At 39.1% G+C, this 22,440-nt stretch overlaps 1 protein-coding gene across 4 annotated transcripts in view; it reads left to right on the top strand.

Moving 5' to 3' along the window:
- Positions 1-22,440, top strand: part of Klf8 (KLF transcription factor 8) — a 179,640-nt gene that overhangs the window by 82,834 nt on the left and 74,366 nt on the right. For 3 of the 4 annotated variants that reach the window (XM_017602264.3, XM_008773103.4, XM_039100622.2), the window contains one exon: positions 684-756. The exons of the other annotated variant lie outside the window; for it this stretch is intronic. The gene's annotated coding sequence lies outside the window, so the exon portion shown is untranslated. The remainder of the gene's footprint in view (positions 1-683; positions 757-22,440) is intronic. 4 annotated transcript variants of the gene reach the window in all.

Genomic DNA, 22,440 nt, shown 5'->3' with positions numbered 1-22,440 from the left:
TTTTTTTTTAGGTTTTGGTTTTTGTTTGTTGTTGTTTACTTATTTAAACAGTCCTGGAGGTTGTGTGGTTAAAGAGGCAGGTGCCAGCATCTTAGAAGGACTTACTTCTGGGTTCATGGAAAGCTATGTTTTCTTGCTATTCTGGCATAAGAAAAGTGACAAGAGAGTCCCCCTGTGGTGTTTTCCTGTAAGGGAAGAAATTCTGTTTATGCGGCTTCCGCTTTTGTGGTCTTACCACATCCACTGACATCCCTCTTAATACTATCACTTTGAGATTAGGATTTCAATGTGTGAATTGAAGATAGAAAGATGCAATATTCAGTACATAATAACTTTTGATTTGGTTTTTGTGTTTGAGAGAGGGTTTCTCTGTATAGCCCTGGCTGTCCTGAAACTCACTCTGTAGACCAGGCTGGCCTCGGATTCAGAGACATGCCCATCTCTGCCTCCAGAGTGCTGGGGTTAAGGGTCTGCACAGCCACCACCACTTGGCTACAGTTTTTTAACTAATTGTACGGGTTTAAAGAAGTTACTTCTCCTTTCACAGAATAGTTTACCTACCTGATAGGGCTATTGTGTGTTTAAAAGCTAGTCATATATAAGAAACACTTAATATAGTGCCGGGCACCTACTGCTCTGTGTAAATAGCTATCATTGTTATGATCTACTATTATGTGCCATAGGAAGCCAGCTCCTGAATTCTGTTACTTCATCAGTGGCTTGGAAAGTCAGATACACCTTGAGAACTCTGAAATAGTAAGTAGTATCTTCTTTTTTAAATTTTATTCTTAAAATGCGTTTCTTTTACCTGTTTTCATTAGTTCTCTGAAGTTTTTATACAATGTGTTTCAGTCATATTGACCTCCTCTCCAATTTCTCCCAGATCCCTACCTCCCTTTGCTACCCACCCAATTTTGTGTGTTTGCACCCGTCATGTCTAATTTCTAATATCCATATATTCGTGGATATGTGGTCTCTAACTGAACTGTGGTCAACTTAGCAGGGGCAATATTCTTCAGGAAATCTGCCTCTCCTAATGACCTAATGACCTTCAGTTGCCTCAGTTAGGGGTGGGACTTCCTGTGTCTCTTCCTTCTCCATTTGGGATGGCTTGTGCTTACATGGGGCTTCTATATACTGTCACTGTGAATTCATATATACAGCTGCTCTGTTGCATCTGGAAAATACTATTTCTGAAATATATTAATATATTACCTGCCCTTGTATAAAAACTTCAGAGAACTAATGAAAACAAGTAAAATAACTGTATTTTAAGAATCATTTAAGAATCGGTTATAAAGGTTATAAATGTACATGAGACCTATAGTAACTGAACTGAGCCTATGCTATTGTGAAGGAATTTTTAATGTAGCTTGTTTTTTTACTGCATATTTATTAATTTGTTGTGTGTATTTATATCTCACATTTGATCTCTGTGTATTGAATGCAGTGCTCAGAGGTTCGTAGATGGGTAGAGTTAAGAGAAAGATATAGAAATTCTTAAATGAGAAGACATTCCAAAGTAATAAGAGTAAGTTGAGCACAATTCGTTGTTGTAGGACACAGGCTCGTTTTCTTTAGTCTTTAAGTGTTGTTGTCATTAGAGCCCTAGGATCAAGATGTATTTGCAATAGTTTGAAGATTTGGGGGTATGAAAGAAAGAGGAAATCAGAGACCAGTTTACTTCGGAGAAAGCCTTCTTCCCTTGAGTCGGAGTCCTTTGTCACCAAAAGCTTGGGTTTCTATTGTTAAAGGCTGAAGAGGGGGAGGCTTGGGGGTCACCTCACAAGGCCTGGTTTCCTCAATCAACATCTTACCTTGGCTCTGTGTGATGCAGTGTCTACTTAATTTTCCTCTGTAGTTTTCAACCAGACCAATATTATCAGTAGTATTGATGGCATCTTTTTAAGTGGTCAGATGGTATTCTGTCAGTCTTGTCTCAAATACAAATAAGATTGTCTTTGAAAACTTCATGTTTAAAGAATTGGTAATCTACAACCAAGGGAAACAATATACTTTCAATGCAAATACAGCTTTGTGGTTTTTAGTCCTCCTATCTCTACCTTATTTTCAGCTTCCCTCCCTTCTTCTTAAGAGAGAGCACATTTCTGTGTCTCGATGTTTGGATGAAGGCCTGAGAGGAGATAATAGTTCCCCAGTTTATGTGGCCTTTACCCAGTCTCTCCATTTTCTTTTTTTTTTCAGTCTCTCCGTTTTCAATGTCACTGTGTACAATGTCATTGTGTAGTCCCCTAGGTTGTTGTATGATATGTATTAACTGCTCCAGAAAATGCCTTTGTTCATCCCTTCCTACCTGTATCCACTTTGTACACCTAGCTGCGCATGTCCTTTTGTTAAAGTCAGACCAAAAGAATCTCCTCTGCCGATTTCCCGTGGAGGCCAGGATATGATGAGTTATGGAGGGCGTGTTTCCAAGTGAGGGTTAGTGTTTGACATTTCTCATGTTTTCTCAAGGGCCCCTGCTGGGTTCTGAGCAAGCCACACTGATGGAAAGCTTTCCATTTAGTGAGCTCACATGTAAGGTTTCTTGCTCGTGTCTATGAAGGGGGAAAGGTCCAAGAGCATGAAAGGGGAAAGGAAGAGAGGATAAAAAGGAGACGAAAAGAACGGAAGTTTCCCAAACCATGGAAACAAAAGGAAAAGCAAATGTCTCGGGGCGAGGGTGGGACTGTTTTGTCTGTGCTGTCTTGTTTGTAGATAGCTGAGTCTTTCAGTATTCATGTGGCTGTAATTCTTTCACTTTGCCCCAGCATTTGTTTCTCTTAACCTAAATCTTTCTCTTAAGACAGAGCAGCAGAATTGTGATGGACCTTGTTATGTTTCTGTCTAAGTTAGTTTTTCAGAGGCAGTCTAGTAGGAGGATTATTAGAGAAGGGCCCCAAGACCTATGCTTGGCATATTTTAGAGTTAGCTAGAGACCTGCTGTTCCAATCAGGGCCTGATACCTTTTAATAGTGCAATAGTACCTACATAATTTTGAGGTACATTTAGAAGATGTCAAAAAGCAGGCAGTGCTTAGTAAAATGTGGTCACGTTAGGTGAAGAAAATGACCTATGTAATACCTTGAGATACTTCTAACTGAGCGGGAACTAGGAGGAAATAGTTTTACAGGTGTGGTCTTGTTGTGATTTGTTTGGTTTGATTGTTTACTCTAGTCTGAGCTGGCCTCAGACTCATTTTGTACATTTTATAGCCAAGGTTGGCCCTGAACCTCCTTCTTCTATATCTGAAGTTCTGAGATTATTCATATATCACCACCACTCCGCCCAACTTATGAGAAGTTGATATGTGCTTTTATTATGTAATCTTTGTATTTAGGCAATACTCAGTAGACATATCTTCAGTAAAAAGTTGATAATTTTTATTACTATTAAGATTGCCAAGATTGTCAGCTGAAGTGTTGATAATGTCACAAAGGTTTATGGCTGTCTGGCAGGAAATTAATACTATGGGTATTATACTGTACTCTGTGATACGGACTATGGGCCAAATGAGGGGAAAATAAAAACCCTAAGTTATGGTTCCTCGATCTTCTAAAAAGGTAGGACTCGTATACAGAAAAAAAGGGAACAAAATGTGGAAAGGTTATTTGTAGAAGGAAACATACTAAATGAAAAAGTTGGCAATTGAAAAATTGCAATCTGAGTTCCAAATCTGGCTCTACGATTTCTTAGCTTTGGGCCAAGTGGATTCATCATGGTGATGAATGAGATTTCTGATGTGCTGTTGGATTCCATGTACTAGCGTTTTGTTCAAAGTTATAGTATTTCCATTCAAGAAATGCCTTGCACTCTGTTGCATAGCTTTTCTTTTGTTGTTATGTCCTTATCTGGTTTTGGTATGAAGGTAAGGCTAGCTTCAGATTAACTTGAAATGTATTAAACATCTAGACATAGAACCTGACAATATAAAAGAAACCTTTGAGAACATTTATATTTTCATTGTATAGGCAATGGTGGTTGTTTTTTTTTACATAACCCCCCAAAGCATAGGAAACAATAGCTAGACTAGACAAATGATATATACTAAGCTAGGGGGAAAACCCTGCTCATCAAAGGAAATAATTGAATGAGAAGGGCCTATGGAATAAAAAATATTTGACATTTATCTATGTGATAAATATTAATGTTATCCAGAATGTATAAAGGTCTTGGAAAAGCTAGTAAGAACACCCAATTATCACTATTTAAAAGGGCAAATTAGTCTGGAGAGATGACTCTGTTATTAAGTATACTGCCTACTACTTCAGTGGATCCAGGTTTGATTCCCCACACCCATATGGTGGTTCACAACAATATGTAGCTCCAGTTCCATGGGATCTGATCTCCTCTTCTGCCTGCTGTGACATACAGTGTACAGACATTCATTTAGGCAAAACACACATATTGACATAAAGTATTTTTTTGCTGTAAATAGAACCTTCTTTGGTAAGACTTATCTATTGGTGGAGGAGTAAGATTTGGAATGTAGGAAGAAATTATGCTGGTCTAGCAAAGTGGTTGTAAATGGACAAAGTCTTTGAATAGGTCCTCCTCAAAAGAAGAAGACCCAATGGTCATGAGATATATAATAACATGTCATGACGACATCATTAGTCATTGGGACAGTAAAAATCAATAATGAGATTAAAATAAAATAAAAAGCAAATTCTGGTGAGAATAGGGAAGAAAGAACTCTGATGCAGTGCTGATGGGAATGTAAATGACTATTACCATGGGAAAAATCAGTGTAGAGTTTCTTTAAAAAAAAAGTAAATGTACCAAATGATCAAAGTAGCCCTCTTCTAGGTATATACACAAAGGAATTGAAATCAACAGAGATAATTCAATATCCATGACTATAGTAGATACTATTAAATAGCTAGGATTGGGAAATCAGCCTTTGTATCTTTGTATCTGTCAACATAATAATAAAGAAAATAATGGTGTGCGTGTATGTGTGTGTGTGTGTGTGTGTGTGTGTGTGTGTGTGTGTGTGTGTGTAATGGTTATTATTCATCCTTAAAGGAAAATGAAATACTACTTAATGATACATTTTAAAAGTCATTTTTCAGTCCCTCATTTCATTTTCTTTTCTGTAATTCCATCCCTTCTTTACTTTTCTTCCATTGGTGGCTATCATGCCCTATCCTTCCCATCTCCCTGAATCCTCATCTCCTAATCCAAAAGCCACATATATTTGATAAGTGAATACATCTATGGGAACCAAGAAGTTAGGTAGGAGTGTACCTGCTCCCCTGACATCTCAGTGTCTAAAGAGACATCTTGCTTTTTTAACATGTACTTTTTATATTTCTTAAACTTTCTTGCCAAGTGTATGTGGCAGATAGATAGATCAATCCCATTAATTTACAAAAAGAGCCAGAAATCATGGTTAGTCCTGACCTAAAACTGGTGATTACTAGAAACAACCTCTGATTTAATCCTTCTAACTATCACACGGAAGCAAGGAATTTGGAAGAGGCCAGTACTGAGACTTTAAGAAGAAATTTTGCTAAGTTGGTGATGGTAGGATAGGTCTGTAATCCCAGCTGAGGCAGGGGATCACCTGAAGTTTGAAGCCAGACTGAGCTATAAAATGGCATTGAGGATAGCCTGTGAGATCCTTTGTCAAAAACAAATTGGCCAGCAAGGAGATGAAGGCACTTGCCACCTAGGCTGATGCCCCACATTTAATCCCTGGGACTCACAAGGTGGAGGGAGAAAACTGACTCCTGCAAATTGTTCTCTGACTTCTATATACACTGTACCCCACACATGTATGCTCCATACAAGTACCTGCCCCTTGCACCCCTACACATATACACACATGCACACAGCATACGCACACACATGCACACACACATACTGCAGTAAAAACAAAGCAAACAAAACAGAACATTATCTAAAGGAAGGAAATGTCAAAGAGGCTCTTAGAGTACCTATGAGATCTCGCTCATATTTTCCGAAGGTAAGAATCCTCACCATTTGTTCATTGAGACGTCTAATATGCCAAAGGTATCTATACATATTAGGAAAGTAATTATGTGTTGGATAAATTAGCTGAGGCTACACAACCTAAGCCCAGGCTACTTCATTGCCTTCTCTTAACCACTAGACTATACTATCTTTCTACCGGAAGAATATAAATTATTCATCAATTTTATGTCATATGATACATAGTACCTTTCACACCTGCCTCCGTGAGCTATAGAATGCTGTGATGTCTACAGAGAGAGGACAGACTGTTCTTCATCACCGGCAAGGCATTTCCCTGGAGCAACCACAGCATACAAAAGCCCCTGTGGGCTCAGTTCAACCAGATTCATCGACAGTGGAGTCATTTTGAGTGAGGAAAGGCGACATGATCAGGGTTCATGCAGTTTTTTTAAATCTTGGCTGTTTACTGAACACAGAGAAAATGATTCTCTTGTTTGATTTAACTGCATTGTTTTGGTGCCTAGTTATTCTCACTGGCCCCTTTAGAGTCAGAGAACCCTGTTAATGAAGATCAAAATCAGAGGAAGTTCAACTGTGTAGTTGGTTCATGAGTGGAAATATACTACAGCATCTCTTTTGAAGCCTCTTTTTGTTTTAGTTTTGTTTTGTTTAATATATTCTTTCATATATTACATCCCTACCATAGTTTCCCCTTCTCCCTCTATCACCCATCGCCTCCATCTCCCCACCTCCTTCCTCTCCATCCACTCCTCCTCCATTTCCCTTCAGAAAAGGTCAGGCCTCTCAGGGATAAGCAACTAAACATGGACTATCAATGTGCAGTAAGGTTAGGCATCTCCACACATATTAAGGCTGGTCAAGGCAACTCAGTAGGAGGACAAGGGTCCCAAAAGCAGGTTCAAGCATCAGAAATAGACCTTGTTCCTTCCATGAAGAGCCCTACGAGATCACCAAGCTATACAACTTTAACATTGATTCAGAGGATCTAGGTTATACCCAATCGAACTGCCTGATTGTTCAGTCTCTGTGAGCCCCTATGAGCCATGTTCAGTTGAATCTGTGGAGCGTGTTCTCTCGGGGTCATCAATCCCCCTGGCACCCTCAATCATTCCTCTCCATCTTCAGGGTTCCCAAATCTCTAGGTAATGTTTGTGTGTTGATCTCTTCATCTGCCCACATCGGATGCAGGAGCCTCTGACGGCGGTTGGGTTATGCACTGGCCTACAAGTATAGCAAATTATTAGGAATCATCTCATTTTTTGACTTTTTATTTTTAATACAAAGTGGGGTTTAGTCTAGCAGTGAACAGACTACTGCTGAAAGAACTCTGACATTGCAGTCAGCTAAGCATAGCTCTTTTCATGCCCCCATCCCCTACTAGGGAAGGATAGGATGATAACTTTTGTCTTTTTTTTTTTTTTTGATTTTTTTGATACAGGTCCTTTTGAGTAGCCCTGGCTGTCCTGAAACTCTCTCTGTGTACCAGTCTGTCCTCGAACTCATAAAGATCCTCCTGCCTCTGCCTCCCTAGTGTTGGGATTAAAGGTATAAGCTACTACCACCCAGTTGATAGTAACTTTTGTTTACCTAGAATTATAAGAAGTGTAAAGTACAAAAGGCAGTGCATTGTAACATAAAACGTGAGACACAGCAACATCTCACTCACTCACACATTGCTGTAGTGTAGAGATCTCATGCAAATCTTTCTCATTTCCCTGAAAAAAAAAAGCCTCAGTAATATCTTTAATTGACTAATGGCCATCTCTCTTTCATATCACAGTTGTCCAAATACTGGGATAAAATATCTCAGCCGATGGTGACAACTAAAGAGAATAATTCTGTGTATTGCAGACTACACATAACAGTCTTCTCCATGTAGTTGGGGATCAGCCCTAAGGGTCTTGCACATGCTAAGCAAGTACTCTGCCGTGCAGCTGCAGCTCTAGTCTGTAGGGATTTTAACAGCAGTAATGAATTCTGTTTGTGAAGTTTGCAATGGATGATACTCCAGGAGATATTTTATATATGCAAACTTCCGGTTGTAGGAAATAAATGAGAATTGTTTGTGTTTACTCATGCATTTAACTTGTCTGGTATTTAGCCTCACTGAAGCACAGAATTCAAGATGCCATGGTTAGTACCAACCTACTCCTCTTTTTAGACTCCCCTTCTCAGTAAATTGCAATGTATTCTTGTATACCCACTCATCAGCAGTCACTATTGTCTGTGTGTAAGAGGTATATCAACAAAGAAGATTATCTCTATACATAAGAAAACAGGTCCTGGGTTGGGGATTTAGCTCAGTGGTAGAGCGCTTGCTTAGCAAGCCCAAGGCCCTGGGTTCGGTCCCCAGCTCCGAAAAAAGAAAAAAAAAGAAAAAAAAACAACAACAACAACAACAAAAAAAAAAAGAAAAAAGAAAACAGGTCCTAAATTACCCCTTCTTACCACCATTAGGCTGCACTAGCTGGTCCAATGGTTCTTTTTCCTCCCTTACAGAATGATAGTGGTCTCTTAACTAGCTTCAACAATTCTGTCTTTGTTCCTAACACTTTAGCTAGAGGGACCCTGTTATACCTGAAAGGTAGCATATTGCTTTTCCTCACAAATCTTTCTATTTTCGTGTCTGACTCCAACCAAAAGTCACTATGCTTGCCCTGGTATGCAACAGTCTTCAGGCTTGCTCCCTTCTGTCACCATCTTCTACCTTTAATCTATTCACTCACTCTATTCAGCTCACTGGAACTTCAGACCTGACATTCGTTATGCTTGAATTCTTTTCTAATAGACACTTGGCTTCATTTCTACTATGTTTGCCACCGCAGAAGGGTCTGTTTAATATCCAAGCAATGTCTCAAGCGTTCCTCTTCAGATACACTCTTACTTTCTTTGGCATATTATATGTTGGTTATTGTCTATTTTCTCTGACTAAAATGAAACTCCTAGGGAATTTTGTTATTTGCAAGTGTGCCCCTGGTTCTGAAAAGGTGCCTGGTATGGTGTGGTCTCTTAAGTGCCAGGGCTATAGACAAATCATGAACTCTCTCTTGAAGAGTAAAAACTAAGATGAAGACTCATTGGTAGTTTTATTGCATTGTGCATATACATTAAAACCTCATAGTATATATTATAAACATACACAGTTTTGGCATTCATACCTTATTAAATTTGGGAACAAGTAATTACTTCATAGAACCTTGAGAAAGTAAACCATAAACTATTTCATATAAAACTCTTTGTGTTTGCATTCTGGGGAAGAAACATGATGCCTCAAAAGAAATAATATAAGATTACAAGGGGCTGCAGATGGTCCGGTAGCTTAGTGTTTCCTGTGCAACAATAAAGATCTGAGTTCAAATTCCAATCATCCACATGAAAAGCCAACCTAACCCAGTGCTTTGTGGGAGCAGAGACAGGAGGATCGCTGGAGCTTGCCAGATTGAGTAAGAGACTGGGTCTTGGGGAAATAAGGCAGTGATAGATGAGAAAACCCAGCACCTTCTTTGAGCCCCACATACAGCTCCCCACCCCCAAATGTGGCTATGCAACACACAGAGAGACAAAACACAAATACACACATGCATGTATGCATATATGAACTTGCAGATGTGTGTGCATAAATTAAAATTTTGGTTTTTTTAAATTTTTATTAGATATTTTTCTTTACTTACATTTCAAATGTTATTCCCCTTCCCAGTTTCCTGTCCATCAGCCCCCGTCCCCTCAGTTCCCCCTCCCCCATACAGGTATTCCTCCCAAAAAGACTGATGAAGTGGTTCTTTTGGTAAAAGCACAGGCAACCTGTGTTTGATCCTTGAGAACTGACTCTTGAAAGTTGCCTTCTGACCTCCATATGTGCATGCTCGCACTCCTGCACACATCATACACACACTAATAATAAACTAATCTTAAAAATAATTATAATTCTTACTGCCACACTAAGTAATTTTACATGATGCTGTGGGTATTTTTTTTAAAGAGGAAAACTTGAGGATATAAATCATGACAGTCTTTATGAGGAAGCAAATGTGTAACCTGCAGTTGGAGCCAAATCTTTAGTGATGAACCAACAGGAGAAAGATGGTGTGTGGGGTGGTACATTGACAAGGCATTCCACATTGTGAAGAGAGCAAATAGAAAAAACCATTGAAACATAAAAGACTAAGTTTGAAAGTTGAGAGACATTCCTGGGACTATATAATATGAAGCACACATGGTGGGAAGGGGGGATTCTTTTGCTCACTTTCTTCAAGAGAATTATCTTCCTTGTGCTGCATCATATTAAAAGACCCCATATGTACAACAATGCCAAGCAACCAGAGCTTCCAGGGACTAAGCCACTACCTAAAGACTATACATGGACTGACCCTGGACTCTGACCTCATAGGTAGCAATGAATATCCTAGTAAGAGCACCAGTGGAAGGGGAAGCCCTTGGTCCTGCCAAGACTGAACCCCCAGTGAACTAGACTATGGGGGGAGGGTGGTAATGGGGGGAGGGTGGGGAGGGGAACACCGATAAGAAAGGGGAGGGGGGAGGGGGATGTTTGCCCGGAAACTGGGAAAGGGAATAACACTCGAAATGTATATAAGAAATACTCAAGTTAATAATAAAAAAAAAAGTGAATTCTAAGTGGAACTACCTCAGGCTTGTGAGGATGAAACAGACTAGTGTAGGTAAATTCCTTGTTCATATTCATGTATAATTAAGGATGATGATACATTGGTGTAATCATGTCTCATTGGACACATATAACTGGATTTCTTGACAAGATATTACTGAGAGAAAGATCTCCACATTTTAAGTATTTTAAAATAGTGCTAAAATTGAATGCAGGGCTTCACACATGCTTTATAAGGACACTAGCACTGAGCTTTACTTTCAGAGCATTTTTAAAATCTTAATAAATAATCTGGATCAATTAACATATGCTTCAACTGCACATGTACCTGTTTCTTCATACTTGTCTAAAACACTTCATTAAAGCAACATTTGCATTTATTAATAATACATTATACATCTTTTATTTCTTTTTTAATTAAAATTTTTATTGATTCTTTAAGAATTTGACATCATGTACCCTTATCCCACCCATCTCCCCATCCCCTCATATCTGCTCTCTCCCTCCAACCCTCCCCCGAAAAAACCAGACCAAAAAACAAACAAAAAAATTGCCTTGGAAGCTGTGATACGTCATGGTGTGTCACACAGTATACCCTTTAGGCCATACAATTTTACTTGCAAATGTTCATTGCAATGAGTCATTGATCTGGTTTGAGACCTCTGGCTTCTGCCACACTGTCAACACTGGATTGTCTCTGGGACTCTTCTTAGGTATCCCACTGTTGGCCTATGTCGTGGAGATCCCACAGCTTTGGATCTGCATGACTGGCCCCTTCATGTGCTACAGCAGTTCATAGGTGGGGTGGACCAACTCAGAGTTTTATTATGGTTTGTAAGATAGGATTTGTAAGTAGCCAGTGGGTTAATTGTCTGAGAGCTCTGCAATTTGTTCTAATGTAGCATGCTTAGTTATACTATTTCTCCTCCTCCTGTTCCTCCTCTTCTTTCATGTATGTGGTCATGACATGAGGTACTTCTCTTTTTATTTATTCATTTATTTATTTATACCCCAAATGCTTCTCCTCCTCCCAGTCCCTCCTCTTCTCCTCTAAGAGGGTAGGCTCCACCTTGGTATCTTCCAACCCTGGCACATCAAGTCTTTGCCAGATTACGTGCATCCTCTCCCACTGAGGCCAGACAAGGTAGCCATGGAGACTGAACTGCCTGTCTACTACATATATGCCTGGGGGTGGGGTGGGGTTGTCCCAGCCTGTATATGTTCTTTGGTTGGTGGTTCAGGTTCTGAAAGCTCTAAGGGTCCAGGTTAGTCAACTCTGTTGGTCTTCCTGTGGAGTTCCTATCCCCTTCAGGGCCCACAATTCTTCCTCCTATTCTTCCTTGAGAGTCCCTGAACTCCATCCACTGTTTGGCTATGGGTGTCTGTATTTGTCTGAGTCAGCTGCTGGGTGGAGCCTCTTGTTGGCTAACTTGCTCCTGTCTGCAAGCATAACGGCGTATAGTGTCTGGGATTGGTACTTGCCTATGGGATACATTGTGCATTTAAAGCACAATATTTAATTTCCATATTTATATATTTTCTGTAGTTTCTCTTGATGTTAGTTTTTCTGTTTTATTCCATTGTACTAGGATAAGATACCAGAAATCATTTCAAAAAATTCTATTTTTAAGACTTGCTTGATGGCCTAAACTGGGAAACTTCCACAGGCTGCTTAGAACAGTGTATTCCACAGCTATCCAATGGAGTATTCTAAAGCTATCATTTTAATCTACTTAAATATATTTCAATTTAATTCTGTTTTATTTACTTTTATTTTGATGGTTTATTTATTTATTAGATGAGTTATTGAGATTTCTCACAACTATTGTATGTTTAAAAATCAATCTGCTTATACCTAGTAGTTTAGGTTTGAAAAACCTAGATACTTGAAAGTTTAATACATACATTATATATATATGTATATATATATACATATATATACATACATACATATATGTATATATATGCAATAATTATATTTTCTTGATGGATTATTCTCTTTATTAATATGTACTGAATGTCATTATTTTTTCTGACAAAAGTTTGGCCTGTAGTCTATTTTGTTAGATATGAAGATGGCTAGCCCAAGTTGCTTGCTGCTTCTCTGTATTTAATATAACATTTTCTATCTTCCTTTCCTTTCTATCCTGTCCTTCTTTGCCAGGGGGGTGATATTCTAGTTTGGTTTCTTTTCCTTTTGTAAATACCATGATCACAAGTGACTTGGAGTGAAGAGAGCTAATCGTAACTTCCATGTCCCAATCACAGTCTTCAATGAAGTGAATTCAGGGCAGGAATTTAAGACAAAGGCCTGAAGGAAAGAACTGAAGTAGAGTCTGTGGCAGAGTTTCTGGCTCACTCCGCCTTCCTTCTTTAGCCTGCTTTCTTATGTACCCCAGGACCACCTATCCAAGGTAGCACTGCCCATTGTGGGCTGGGCCTGTCTACATCAATAATTAGTTAAGAAAATGTTCGACAGACTTGTCTACAGACCGATCTGATGGAGGTCTTTTTACATTTGAGGGTTCTCTCTTCCCAGATGGCTCTTACTTGGGTCAACTTGTCCAGCAACTAAATAAGACCATTATGTTTGAAGGATAGCACACACGGTTGCATCTGGTTTTGAAACTCAAACATCCAGTTTTTGTCTGTTAATTTGTGGAGTCAAGATATTTATGTCTAGAGTTATTACTGAGAGAAGTGTGCGAGTTTCCACCCTTCTGATTCTTTTCCTTGTTGATTCTATTTGTTCTTTTGCTCTTTTTAGCTCTATGCCTCTGTCTGGGCCATCTCATTGAAAATGCTTGTGGGAAAGCCAGTCACCAATGACCTCCAAGTTAGGATAGCAAAAGAAAACCATAGTCATTCCACTTCTGTGAAATCATTCTGTGGTGTCCAGGTTCTTATCATTGTCTTGTTTTTTTTCCTTTTGACCTCTGATCTCGTCTGTCAGTCTCCTTTGCTAAATTGCTCATTTTACCTGTAAACTTTGGAGTCCTACAAAACTCAATCTTTATATCTGTTCTACATATATTCTCTTTTAATGAGAATCTAATCCCATGACTCCACACAACCAGGCATGTGATGGGAATGAATGTTCAGTTTTATACATGGAGCTAAACTCCTGCCCATAAAAATCATAATTTTTTATCTACCAGCTACTTGATTCTTGCTTTCCTTCCTTTATCACAAGGTATTTATGCCCTATAATCTTGTCCTTTTCACGTGGTAATTCCATCCTTTTATTTGCTGAGGACAAAAACCTCAAGTATTTTCTTTCTTTCACTTTCTGTTTGTTTGTTTGTTTGTTTGTTTTAGCAGTTGAAGAAATGTATCTATATTGGGGTTGAGGAAGCACAAGCATACTACAGACAGGTAGAGAAAATGACCCTCTGCAAAGGAGAGAAGAGACTTGGGAAGCTGAAACATCCAGTCTCCTTCTGAAGGTGTGGTTTTTAAGTCTGAAGAGTTTTCCTCCTGTAATTAGTTTGTGATTAGTTTGAAGAAGAGATAGGATAGTCAGTTGACCCACAACTGTTGCATAAGATGTCTGGATCCAGAGTGGAACTTGTTGAGCCAGTCCATCAACAGAGGGCCTGCTGATGGGAGACAAAACCCTACAAGCCTTTCTTTTAAGCTGCCAGGCTTTTGTCTCAAGTTAGGAGAGTGAGGAAGATGCTGACCATCTTGGAAATTTGACATCTTTATTACCTAGCTATTGCCCCTCTCCCTATCTGTCTGCCTAGCAGAGAGTCTGTTTAACCCCTAGCCTCTTATTCCCCCACTCCTAGCTGTCAGCCTAACTGCTCTCAGGGAGCTGGGTGGTGCTGACTACTCTTAACTGCTTCTCCCTAACAAGGGTATATGGGAGGGAGGGCAGCAGTCAGAGTGGCTCAAGGAGGGATTGATCTAAGGGGCCCTGATAGAACTTGCCCAGTGGTGATGATCCAGAACATAAAATAGCCACATGGTAGGAGTGTATGTCTTTGAAGCTTGCTGTATAGGAGGGTAGCATCTATAACATAAAGAAAGTGAGACTGCCATCCATTAATAGCAGAGTTAGAAAAATAGCTGGGTAGGTGTTGTGGGGCAGGGGGAAGTGGGATAGGGGGTTCTTGGAGAGGAAATCTGGAAGGGGGATAACATTTGAAATGTAAATAAACAAAATAATCAATAAAATTTAAAAAAAGAAAAATAGCTGGGGCAGTCTGGCCCTTAATTGAGGAAGAGAATAGGCAAGAAAACCATGTAGAAAATCCTTCACAGGCTTTGTCACAGGGATCAACAGAATTGATGATTTCTCTGTTAAAATTGTAAGGATTGAGGTGTATACCATGAAGGAGGCTATTTGTCTGGTTCAAGAGTTCAAGGAGGCTTTCATCAACCAGTTTAAGTTCAGAAGTCAGCTGTAGAGTTTATTCTACTGTTACCTCATGGGGAATGTTAAGAGACAAACTTCTGTGTGAAAAGTTACTCAACATCATGGTTAGCATAGGTTTGGTTTAATAAGGCAAGGCATAATTGTATATTGTGCACTATGTAGAAGGCTTATAGGCAGTACCTTATCATCAAGAGATGCCTCTGCCCATGTGCCAACTGGACCCACCAGGAGACGGATACAATATGGACCAAACTTGAATGAATTCCAGACTTTCTTTGCTGATGTTACAAACCAGACAACAGCATCTAATTGACTGTGAAAGGAAAAATATCTTTTTTTAAGAATTGTCCTACAATGTCCCAGGATATATTGAATATTTTCCCAATTCTGTGAATTTAGGAAGGCACCCAATAGCCTCCTTTAATCAGGGAACATGATTGGTTAGGACATAAGACCTCATGTTACAGCTGTGAAAAGCGCTCTTTTAGAAAGAGACAGTGTTGTCAGGAAGAGATAAATTAGTGGGAAATAGTCTTCCAAATAACATCTCATATGGTTAAATACGATGTCTAAGGACTGTTAAGTAAACATACTGATCACTTTAATCTTGGGTACTCTTTCCCAACAGGTGATTAAGAACATGTAGGTAGCCAAAATTTATCTTTTTATAACTGTTAGTGCGGGGTTGGGGATTTAGCTCAGTGGTAGAGCGCTTGCCTAGGAAGCGCAAGGCCCTGGGTTCGCTCCCCAGCTCCGAAAAAAAGAACCAAAAAAAAAAAAAAAAAAAAAAAAAAAAAGAAGTGCAGCCTATAACTGTTAGTGCTAGTTGAAGATCTGGACCTAAGGGGTCACTTGTACTTCAGAAGGTCCTCTCTGACTCCTTTATCCTGTCTCTTAATCCATCTGTGTGAGGAGAAGTTAAAGGTCTTGAACATTATTTCATTTGAAAGTTTGGAGGAATTTTTTTTCCTCTCTGTTGACCATCCTCTTTGTAGAGTGGACACTGCATAGTGTCTGCTCAGTGTGGTCTCCTCTGAACAAGAAAAGAGGTGACTTTCCATGGTTATAAGACTTTTTGAGAGAAACCCCATTGTTGTTCCACAAGACTTAATTGATATTGGAGGCCTTGGGGATGAAGTCATGTGACATTTGTTTTTTTTTTAATATGACATTACCAAAGATGGCAGCCAAGTCTCATAGGTGTCTCTATCTTGATGAAGTCATCAGCCAAGCCACATGACTCTTTTCTCTCAAGATGTGCCCAGTTCCCTGATAAGGTGAGCCCACCATCTCCCATCAGGCCCAAGTTTAATCACAGTTTAATTGTGGACTTGTACACCCTTTTCTTTCAATTGACACTTTAGTTAGGTAAGTGTGGATATAGAAGGAGGCAATCCTATGGTGTCAGCAAGGAGGCCTCTAAAAGCAAACTAAAAAGGAAGGACTTCCATGGTCTCATCTCAGAGCAGCTTCTAGAGGGAGATGGAAAGTTAGCTTTTTTTTGCCACTTTGCTGATTCTTTTTTTCCCACCCTTTATCCCTTCAGTTTCACCCTCTTATCACTAGATAGGAAAGGATAGAAGGAAGAGAGATCTGTGAATATTTCTTTTTGTTTCTTCTTTGAAAAGGACTACTAGCAAATCACAACCACCACCACCCTCCCCCGAGTGACCAACAGCTACCAACCCTGTCTCTTAGGGCACTAGCATTTAGGTACCTTCTGAAAAGCTCCCAGAATTCAAAATGTCATACAACTGTAGAAATTATTTGCAGCTAACAAAACTCTGCCTCTTCTAGAGCAGGAGGCAATTCATAGTCAGCTGCGGTGGGCCGTCTAAAGCAGCCCCATATCCCACACCTTGGATTAAATGAAAGCACATTCTTACAATATTTTCCATGTTTTTAAAAGAAACCAAAATTCCAGAATTCTCACTATAGGGAAGAAATTTAACTACCATCCAATTTTAGTTCAAAACAGTAGAGGGTCTGTCTCTGTCTCTGTCTCTGTTTCTGTCTGTCTCTCTCTGTGTCTTTGTGTCTCTCCCCCTCTCTCTGTCTCTGTCTCTCTGTTTCTCTCTGTCTCTCTCTGTCTGCCTCTCTCTCTCTCTCTCTCTCTCTCTCTCTCTCTCTCTCTCTCTCTCATTGTTGCAGATATGAGATGCAGGCACTTAGGAATGTCCATAGGTCTGTTTGTTTCCAGGTATAGAGGTAGTTTCCAAATCTCTACTGGTCTTCCAGCACCCAGATCAGATCTCACTCTGAGCAGAATGAGACTACATTGCTGTGGAGCCAGGGCTTAGACTAGAAGTGTAGCTTTAGTACCTGTTTACAGGTCTCCAATCTCTGAACAGTTTAACTAGCTTCCTAGGGTATACAGACATTAGGGTTAGGAGGTCTGAAGGGCCAATCCTTGATAGAAAAAAAAAGAAAAGAAAATGTGCAGACTCTTCCCAAAATGGGGAAAGGATGCAGGCAGCTTAAGGGACGCACCTTCTTAACCTTTCAAGGTTTGACCAATATCTTGCTCACTTTCAAGAGTTGGTGGTTCTCAAAAGGAATCTTTCCATGAAGTTCCCAAAATGATACTGTTCAGGGAGCCTTGACTGGGTTTGTTTTTCTCTGCCTTTTAAAGGATTAAAAGGCAAGAAGAACAGGTAGTAGACAGAATCAGAGTTGAAAAAAGGCATTTATTTAGGGCAAGGAAGCACATGTATGCAGCAGAGTCTACACAGAAAACAACCTTCTGCAGCACAGAAGGGGGTTCTTGGGAAGGGGAAGAAAACCCAGAAGTCTTTTCTCGAATGTTTCTCTAATACTCTGCATGTTATTAGAAAACAGATCAGGTACATCTCCCTTCTGAATCTGACCCTATATTGCTACTAACCTGGCCTTATAATTGACTTAATGATCTTCTTACTTGCCTCTGGCCTAAATTGATCCCTTTAAAACATTGATTAGATGTTGTTTTTCTCCCAGAAATACCTTTCAATAGGTCATATAAATCTCAATTAAAGTTGTCTTTTCACAAACTCTAAGGTATTATGTACTCTAGCCTCTGACCTCAGTTACTGCTATTATTCTGTCCCCATATTGTTGTACTTTACCCACATTTTGTTCCTCCTCTGTGTCCCAGAATGTTCTAGATACAGTCGCCCTTCAAGGGTTAGCTGCCCCTTACCCCATGTTCTTGTATTTAACTCACATTTTGTTCCTCTTCTGCGTCCCGGAATGTTCTAGATACAGTCTCCCCTCAAGGGTTAGCTGCCCCTTACCCCATGTTCTTGTACTTTACCCACATTTTGTTCCTCTTCCGAGTCTCAGAGTGTTCTGGATACAGTCTCCCCTCAAGGGTTAGCTGCCCCTTACCCCATGTTCTTGTATTTAACTCACATTTTGTTCCTCTTCTGTGTCCCGGAATGTTCTAGATACAGTCTCCCCTCAAGGGTTACCTGCCCCTTACCCCATGTTCTTGTACTTTACCCACATTTTGTTCCTCTTCCGAGTCTCAGAGTGTTCTGGATACAGTCTCCCCTCAAGGGTTAGCTGCCCCTTACCCCATGTTCTTGTATTTAACTCACATTTTGTTCCTCTTCTGTGTCCCGGAATGTTCTAGATACAGTCTCCCCTCAAGGGTTACCTGCCCCTTACCCCATGTTCTTGTACTTTACCCACATTTTGTTCCTCTTCTGCATCCTGGAATGTTCTGGATACAGTCTCCCCTCAAGGGTTAGCTGCCCCTTACCCCATGTTCTTGTATTTAACTCATATTTTGTTCCTCTTCTGCGTCCTGGAATGTTCTGGATACAGTCTCCCCTCAAGGGTTATCTGCTCCTTACCCCATTTTCTTGTACTTTACCCACGTTTTGTTCCTCCTCTGTGTCCCAGAATGTTCTAGATACAGTCTCCTCTCAAGTGTTAGCTGCTCCTTGTTAATAATTTCCCCCTAATCTTCCTGTGAATTGATGCATTCTTTCCTCAAATGTGTGATCAAATGTAAATGTCCTTTAAATGTGCTTTTCTTTCCAGTAGTTTACTGTTTTAAGAAATTATCTGGTGAAATTTTGGAGTCTTGAAATATAATAGCATATCATCTGTAAATAGGGATAATTTGGTTTCTTCTTTTCTTGTTTACCTCCCTTTAATTTCTGTGTTTTTCTTCTTGCTTCAGCTAATGCTTCAAGCACTGTAGTGAAATGAGTGGGGATAGTGGGCGGAACATCTTATTTAATAGGAAGGCTTCCAAATTCTCCAAGTTTACAGGGAGAGTTTCCAATTTATTGGAGTACAAATTTTTAAAAATAGTATCATATAATACTCTGAAAATCAGATAAGCAAGGTCAACAGACCCATGGCCCAGTTAATGAAAGGAAAGAAAGAGGTGACCCAAATCAACAGAGTCAGAAAGAAACAGGGAAACATTACAACACAGAGCAAAAAATTTAGAAAAATATGAAGCATTTTGATGATCTTGTAAAGGACCTGGGTTCAGTTCCTAGCACCTATATCTTTAACTCCACTCCCAGTGGATCTGACACCCTCTTCTGACTTCCCAGGTTACCTGGCACACATGTGGTGTACATAAATGCATGCAGGCAAATCACTCATATACATTAAATAATTTTAAAACCTGCATATGACAAATTCATATTAATATACTGAAATGGAAAACCTAATCATTTCGTCTAAAATCAGAAACATGACCAAAGTTTCATTTTCATTTTCATTCAATTATAGTACTTGAAATTTTAGACAAAGAAATCATCAAATTATTGAGATCTGATTACATCTCAATTAAAAAAAAGACACTTAAAACTCTCAGAACTGGGGAGTTGTGCAATGGCTAAGAGCATTGGTTTTTCTTTCAGAGGATCTGGGTTCAATCCCCAGAACCCACATGATGGCTCACAACTGTTGGCTAATTCCAGTTCCATGGTCCTGATGCCATCTTCTACCTTCTGAGGATACTGTGTGCACATGTTACACGTACATGCATGGAAACAGAACACTCATACACATATAATAAAAGTTTTTTAAAACTTGAAAAAAGACCTTTCTCATAAACAATTTATGAGAAATTTCTGTATCTGTATGCATAGTTAATATGCCAGAAATTCGAACTGTATAACAAATCAGGAAAACAATCTCTCTCATATATATACATATATATACATATGTATATATATGTATATATAATATATATTCAAAATAAACTTAGCTAAGGAAGTAAGAAGACCTATAATAGCAATTATAAACTACTGAGAAAAAAAGCACAAGGGATGAGAAAACAGAAAGACTTTGCATGTTTGTGATATTATATTATGTTTCCTAGATTACTTATATTCTTTCTGCCTCCTCTCCTTTGATATTTCCCAAGACCTGACACTGAGAGAAAGGGCTTGATAACGATGTCCTATCTAGCACAGAACACTCACACTTATTCTCCAAATTTTGATCAGACTTTAGGCTCTGCCTTGAATGCTGCACACTGTGAAATGAACCTTCTCTGACTAAGGTTGAGAACAGCCTTGGTCTCTGGGTATAAATGAATGGCTCCATACTCACGAACACATAGGAAGCCCTAAATGAACTTAATGTGTTATTAATTTACAAAAGAAGAGGACGGGAAGTTGGGAGATAGGATTTTTTTTAAAGCTATAAGAATACAACATAAGATCTATTCCCAAATAATTGTACAAGGTTTAAATAGGGAGAAGAAAGGGAGGGCAGAAGAGGAAGTAGGAGAAATATAACTAAGAACATTTGAAAGAGCCATGTGGAAACCTACTAAGGAGTTTAGTTGGAATACTCAAAGAATAATGCTTCTCCCACAAGCTATAGGTTGCCAATCAGAAAAGCTCAGTGCAATGTGTGGGACACATCCCATCAAGTTGTTTGTCAGTCCGAGAGAGCCCCCCAAAATAATAAAAGCTACTGCCATTGGTGTTGGTTGCCCATCAGAACTTTATGATGATACCTTCATTACTGAAAAACATTACACACTTTAGTCACAAGAATTGGAGAAATCAAACTTGATTACTTGGAAGCTTCTACCCTGTTGGCTAATTTTAATAGTATTGGGACATACCAGTCAAATTATAGAGATTACATATCTATAGTATTGGGACATATCAGTCAAATTATAGAGATTACATATCTGTATAGTGCTCAGGAATAAATGGGGCAGCTTCTGGACATGTTAGGATCACTGCACCCATGAACTCACAGCAGCTGTGGTTGTCTGCCCAAGACCTGCACAAGATCAAGCCAGTCAACAATCCAGAGTGAATGGGGGAGGGTTCACAAGTCCCCCTGTAACTGAGCTGCTGTTGACAGCTAATGAATTCTGAGAAAGGGACAGTCAGTTTTCTTTAAGGGTGTAGCCCTTGTGAGTTTCACTATACTCCAGTGGATAGCCCCACACTCCTGATACCATTGCTAGCACAAAGTATACTTAGTGTTGTATTAAAAAAAAGGATGCTTAGTTTGGGTGGGTTTGTAAGGAGGTGGATCTGGGAGGAGAATATGATCAAAAGTACAATGTAAGAAATTCTCAAAGAATTAATAAAACTTTTCTTAAAGTGGGGGACATGAAGTTGGAAGGAGGTGTGGGAGGAAGTGGGTGGAGTTGACGGGGTGGAGTAGGAGGTAACTGTAATAGAAATATATTGTATGCATATATAAAATCCTCAAAGAATAAATTAAAAATATAATTTTATTTAAGGAAATGATCTACTCTCAGTACATTTTAAGTATACAATAGGGCATTGTGTAGGCAGTATGGTATATTAGCTATCCAGAACTTACCTGGCATATCTGAAATGCTTAATTTTCAACTAATACTTAAATGTAAAATGTTGTACATATTTTCGAGTATTATGTAAGGTTTGATATATATATACATATATATATGTCTTGTACAGTGTTTAAATAAGGCTAATATTTATTTTTTAAAAATGACAATTTTCTCAAGGTGTAAGCTCCTCTTTTCCCTGGCCTCATTATCTACAACCACTGTAGCATTTTGCTCCTATCAAACTTATAGCTCACTATCCACCTTCAGCCTTCTTTCATTCCTGAGCTCTAAGCTCCTTGAGTTCTTATAACTATCATTCTGTACTAATATAATAAGTTCCACATATGAGTGATGTGAGCATTGCTTCCATTTTTGTGTTTGACATATTTTCTCACCAACAGGATAGCTACATCCACCCATCTTGCTACAAGATATAAATTCCATTCTTTTCTAAAGTCATATTGTATAGATGGACCACAATTTCTTTGCCCATTCATCAGCTGTTGTTTCTATTAACTTCTTGGCTATTCTGTGTAGTGCTTTAACAAACAAGGAGTGTAGTAGACTCCCCGAATCATACGATAGTTTTATTTTATTTTATTTTATTTTATTTTTTTCAACCTTTAAAAGCCACATTTACTGTTCAATGTTATCATTTTGTGGATAATGCTAGAAATCCCAGAT

Source organism: Rattus norvegicus, chromosome X (genome assembly GCF_036323735.1).
Source record: "Rattus norvegicus strain BN/NHsdMcwi chromosome X, GRCr8, whole genome shotgun sequence".
NCBI lineage: Eukaryota > Metazoa > Chordata > Mammalia > Rodentia > Muridae > Rattus > Rattus norvegicus.
This window is presented reverse-complemented; position numbering and strand designations above follow the sequence as displayed.